Below are 6,141 nucleotides of genomic sequence, written 5' to 3' on the forward strand. Positions count from 1 at the left end.
CAACTGAGATGGAAAAATGCACAAATGACGTAAAAATAAACTATTATGTTAAAAAAAACAACAGCAAATGTTGGGTGAGGATAGGTAGAAAAAGGAACTTTCCTACACTGGTGGTGGGAATGCAAACTGGTACAACTGCTAAAAATGGAGCTTCCATATGATCTAGCAATTCCACTCCTAGGTATCTACTAAAGAACACCTGCACCCATATGTTTATTGCTGCTCTATTTATAACAGGGAAGATGTGGAATCAACGCAAATGCCCAAAAATAGATGACTGGATCAAGAAGATGTACATACACGCAATGGAATATTACTCAGTAATAAAAAGGATAAACTCAGCAATTTGCTGCAACACGGATGGAGCTGGAGGGGATCATGCTATTGAAATAAGCCAGAAAGAAAGAAAAAAAATACCAGATGGTTTCCTTCATAGCAGGAGTGTAAGGGATCAGGAGGGGGGAAAAAAGAGCAATTGTAATAAAGTAAAAACAAAAACCAAACAACTACAGTCCAGAGACATTCTATGGGGGAGTGGAGGAAAAAGGATCAAAACTGGGATGGGAAGAGAGCAAGGGACTATGATGGCGGCACAGGGGTGAAGTGGTGGTGGGAAGTACTGGGGTGCCAGAGGTGAGAGGATTCACCAGAGACAGAGTGGGGAACAGAACAGGCAGGTCCACTGAAACACTGCTGAGGTGAGCAGTGGGTGGGACAGGAGAGGTCTGCTGTGACAGGTGGGTGAGCTGCCTGGCAGGGGATCTACCTTGTGCTGCAGGGCTGCTCACAGCTTGCTAGCAATGTCTTTAACCCCTGTGCCACAGGGAGGCCATTCCATGCTTCCTCTGAACTGTGTTGTCTGAGCTGCGGCTCCTGCTGCTCCCACATGCAGATGCCTTCAGCCCTCCCGGCTCTTTCCTGCTTTCACCTCAAACCATTGCTAACTGCCTGGAGTTCCCAGATCACTTTGCCAGCATCGCCTTTTTGCTGAGAGGCCTTACCAGTTTCTTGCTGGAACTTGCTTTCAGGAAATCTGAGAGTACAAAATGCACTGTGGTTAAAAAAAAAAAACACCTGCCTGGAGGTGGATGAAACCAATTCCACTTAATGCAAAGTAGAATTTGTCATAAAATCACTCTCACTTTTCATGCAAATCACTTTCTGGCATTTTTGCAAGGTGAAGGACAATGATTATAAGAACCACTGCCTTCTCCCTTTATCCACCTTGCTCCAGGGGCCTAAGTTGCTTTGCACCTACCACGCTAAGCTGAGATTTGTTTCCGCTCTTTCCTACCACTTGGCCCTGTCACCCCAAAAGCCAAAACATGATTAAAAAACTCTTGAAGATGATGGGAAAAGGCACAACATAAACTATTACATATTTTTTTTTAAATCTCTAGAATAATGTGTGCTGAAGTTTGCCCTGAAACATCCCATTTCCACAGGGATTCTTTTCCGCTTCTGCTAGTAAGTAGACAATTTTATTTTTTGACAATTTTTTTCAGATTTATTTTTTATTTATTTATTTTTTTTAAAGATTTATTTATTTGTGCATACAGAACTGGGGTACAGGCCAGAGACTCAGGGGTGGCGAAAGACTTCACCAGAGACGGAGTGGGGAGCAGAACAGGCAGATCGACGAAGTACACTGCTGAGGGGAGCAGTGGGCAGGTCAGGAGAGGTCTGCCACGCCATGTGGTCACCTCCGGGGCAGGTGGGAATTGAACTCATGAGGAAGTGGTTTCAGCTTCTTTGTGCAGTGCTTTAACCCGTTGCGCCACTGGGGAGGGCCAGATTTAATTTTTATTTATTTTTGCATCCAAGAACTGGATGCAGGGGTGTCGGCCCAGAGACAGTGGGGAGCAGAACAAGCAAATCAACGAAGTACACTGCTGAGGGGAGCAGCGGGTGGGTCAGGAGAGGTCTGCTAGACTGTGGGTCCCCTCCCTGGCCAGGGATTGAACTCATGCTACAGTGGCTGCTGATAGCTTGATAGTACTGAGACTCAACCCCTTGCACCACCAGGGAGGGCCCTGGAAAATATTTTCAAGAACAAAACCCAGGGGCCCTCCCTGGTGGCTCAAAGGGTAAAAACAAAGCAGTATGAGGCTATCTGCAGCCGCTGCAACATGAGTCCCCAACAAGGGAGCTGACCCCCCTTAGGCGACAGATCTCTCCTGTCTCACCCACTGGTTCCCCTCAGCAGTGTATTTCAGTCAGTCCACCTGTTCTGCTCTCTGTCTGGTGAATCCTCTCACCCCTGCACCTCTGGCCCGTACCCAGCTCTTCTATGCACACACACACAAAGGAAAAGAAAGGAAGAGAAGCCATGGCGTGCCAGCTCACATGGGGTGGTAGACTCCGAAGTAGGCATGTGTTGCCCTGCCCCCAGCCTCGTGCTAGGGGAGCTGAGTCTGAGCTCAGGGCCACCTGCTGCTTTCCACCCTGTTGCCTCAGATGCTGGCAAAAAGGTAGAGAAGTCAGCAGCTTAAACTGTCCCAGACCTGGCTGTGATCGCCTGATTTCTGGAGGACTCTGTTAAGAGACAGGGAGTTGTCGATGGACAGCACCAGCCCCAGGGCTTCCAGAGACAGTTTCTCGGGAAACATTTCAAAAACTGTATGGTTAAGGCCACCAGGGCAACTGTTACCTCCGTACTGGGCCCGAGCCAGGAAACCTGTCTGTACATTGACTGTGCAGGTTAAAGGCATGCCTGGCCAAAGAAGGGAGCTGAATCCCTTCCCACCCTGAGCCTCTTCCACTGAGTCCCTTCCTGCCCTGCATCCTTTCTGGAAGGTTTCTAGCACCTAGAGGGCAAATGAGCAAGTTGCAGGTTGTTTTGGCCTGGGAGGTGGGTGCTTGCTGGGGCAGGCTCTGATGGCTTGAGAAAATGCTGATGGGGAGAGAGAGTTTGGGGGAGTTACTGTGTGCAAATAAGCCGAAGCAGAGGGGTGCGCAGCCCCATGTTAGCCTCAGCTGGGCGGGACACAGAGAGGCAGAGGCAGCTGGCCCATCAGTGTGCTCCTGTTGAGGGCGGGGCTGAAAACTAGCATCCGTGGCGGGATTAATAAACAGAACACCATCTCCTTTGTGGGGGTAGTGTGCTTTGTTTAGGTTTTTGTTTGTGAAACCCAAACTGATTTGTACACTAGATGTCCTGCTGGGAATAACTAATGGCCTGACAAGAAGCCATAAACAGTTTCCTCATTTGATGGCCTTGGGTGAGTTGCCGATGGAGAGTGTTTAGGAGACATTTAGTTACAGATGTGTCTGTATATATCCAGGCCCACACGTAGATACTCTCTATCCCTCCTCTCCTGTAAGATGAGCGCAAGTGCCCTGCCGCTGGGTAGTCAGTCAGTGGTTCTGGGTGTGCTCTGGCCCTGGCAAGCTTGGAAGGAAAGGTCACCACTGTCCCAAGCTCCAGCCTCACAAGCCAGCACCCACCCCACTCAGGAATTTACCAGCTTCACTGTTGATGTGAGGGAAACCACTGAAAATCTCAGAAATTAAAATTTTTCTGAAAATAACCCACAGTTAGGAACTTGCTTGCTATGCATAAACTTTCCTTTATCTTTGTAAGTCAGGGATTAATATAGTACCTGATTAAGTACCTGATAAAGATTTTCAGCTTTTTGCATGAGTAAAAATAGCTAGTGAATAAAATGAACTACACTCTCAACGTATGTTGATCTTTTGGTTAGTTTTGAATAACCAACCAGTGCTTTCAGGGTCAGGACAAATGACCTGGCCAAAACTCAGGTAATTTGAAAAGTTGACCTCTGGTGACCCCGTGTTCTCATTTCTGGTAGGTTGAGCCAAGAAGAGCCACACTGGAGGAAAGAGAATTGGCAGTGGGGTGCCGGTAGCCGGCTTCGGAAGTGATGGGGTGGTGGTTCAAATAAACTGTCCCGGGTAGGAAAAAAAAAAAAACTCATGGAGGAAGAGGGAGGGAGCTAGTGCCTGCTGAGTGGCTCATTGCTGGGACCCCCAAACAGAGAACCCATCTTCTGGCACTTACCCGCCAATTCGACTGTTTTCCAACTACTATGCCTCTGTGCTGACCATTTCCCAGGCAAGTTACTGGCTTATTATTTTCCATAGGCCAGGAAGAGACCGTGGGAACATGTGAGCTACCTCTCTTTGGTAAGTCCCACACCAGTGTAGTCCTGGTTTCCGACACCAAAACGGCTTCTCTCACCTCTGTCAGTCAAGCACCAGTTAGTTCTGCCTGCCCACCCCTGCCATGAATGCTCATTCCAAGCAGCAGCCACCGGATTTTTCCATATTCTAGTGTGGGCAGCTGTTAACAAGAGAACACTTGCCCAGAGAAGCCAGTGAACATGGGAGGGGATAAGCTTTTTATAGAGTCAAAAACAGATGACTAAGAACTACAGCAAGAAGTCTGTACTGCTTCCAGCTGCTCCGTGTGGATTTATCTGTACTATCTCCCCAGGAGGAGTGCAGCGCTGAGAGGCCGTTCCAAGGTCACACAGAGACCAAATTAAAGAGAGGAGCTCAACTCTGGAGTTCCAGCCAGAGCACTTTCCCCAACCAGCCTGTATAGCCAGAGAGGGAAAAGCCTTAAATTCCAGCGGAACCAATTGGCTGTATCAGCCATTGCTTCCGGTGTAAGTTTTGAAGACAGTCATTTCTGAGGCCCTGGGTTAGAAAGGTCACCCAGGCACGGCGACCTTGACTGGGAAGCCCATTTAAAAGGGCTCCCGGGCCAGGTGGAGGGCCTGTTCTCCCTCCACCCCACCCAAGTTGTATTCCCATGCCAGGGATGCACCTATCTTGGGCAACAGCCTTTAAGCCTTTGGCTAGCTAGTGACTAGTCTTTGGGAAATCCTCAAGGAACTGGCATGGTGCCAAGCCAGTGTCCCAAGCCCGGAGCTGTGGATGGATGCCCATGGGGGTGAGAGCACCCATGCCTGGCATAAGCGGACTCATGACTTCCGGAGGGAAGAGGGAAGTAACTAGTCTTCCTTAACAATAAGTCTCTAAGGGGGGTCTGGGTGGCCCAGGGGTTAAGTGTCACTGGGCCTGAGTTTGAGCCCCGGCCAGGGAGCTGACCCACATGACGCAGCAGACCTCTCCTGTCTCATCTGTTCCTCTTAGCTCTGGCTGTTCTGCGCTTCCTCCACACCTCTGGCTAGCACCCCAGTTCTTCTATACATAAATGAATAAATCTTAAAAAAAAAAATAGTTCAAATGCGTAGCATTCTTCTAAGTCCTATATTATAAACAAAAACTGAGAAACAAAAGTAAGATGTACCAGGTCATACAGCGCAAAGGAACAGCTAAGAAAGAAACTTAACTGATGAAGTTTGGTTCTAGACTGATGTACTTCTCCAATCTGGAAAGTACATGGCATAAGTTTTATACAAACAAATCCAGGCCCAAGGGGCTTGCCTGTCCTTTGTGACACAGCAGGAGAGAGGGGTGAAGAGGTGAGTTCTCTAGGCCTTGAGGGCAATCCGTCCAGCCTAAGAGCAGGCTGCAGTTTGGACAGTTGCATAGGAGACAAATTGGCGGCAGAACAAAGCACCCCTCCCTCCCTACCCCATCCTTCTCTAAGGGGCAGAGCTTTATGGGACTGAGGTCTCCAGCAGAGCTGTCCCAACAAATTGCCTACATTTACCTGCTCACCAGCGGCCCACACCCTCAGGGGCTCCTTTCCCAGTCTGGCCCTCTCCCCAGAAGCCGCAGGAATCCTTGCTGCCCTCCATCCTCTAGCCCAGGGTAAGTGCATCTGTCCTGGACCAGCTGGGTCCGTTGCCCACGCCTGATGGCAGGGAAGAACCATGCAGACATGCTCGCCCAGCCCTTCGCTCCTGAAAATGCCTCAGTGAGCAGAGGGTCTGAGGTGGGGAATATCAAAGTGCTGTGAGTGAGGGCTGAGCGGAGAAGGGCCAGTCAGGCAGACAATGTCGCACACGCCCCCCACTAAGCCACAGCCATCTTGCTGAGAAAGACCCTTTCAAAAAGCAAAAGCTAGGCCCTCCCTGGTGGCGCAGTGGATTAAAGCACAGCACTGAGAAGCTAAAGCCACTGCAGCATGGGTTTAATCCCCAGCCAGGGAGCTGACCCACATGGCGCAGCAGACGTCTCCTGACCTGCCCGCTGCTCCCCTCAGCA

This window comes from Condylura cristata, unplaced genomic scaffold (genome assembly GCF_000260355.1).
Source record: "Condylura cristata isolate star-nosed mole 26May11 unplaced genomic scaffold, ConCri1.0 scaffold00014, whole genome shotgun sequence".
NCBI classification, from domain to species: Eukaryota; Metazoa; Chordata; class Mammalia; order Eulipotyphla; family Talpidae; genus Condylura; species Condylura cristata.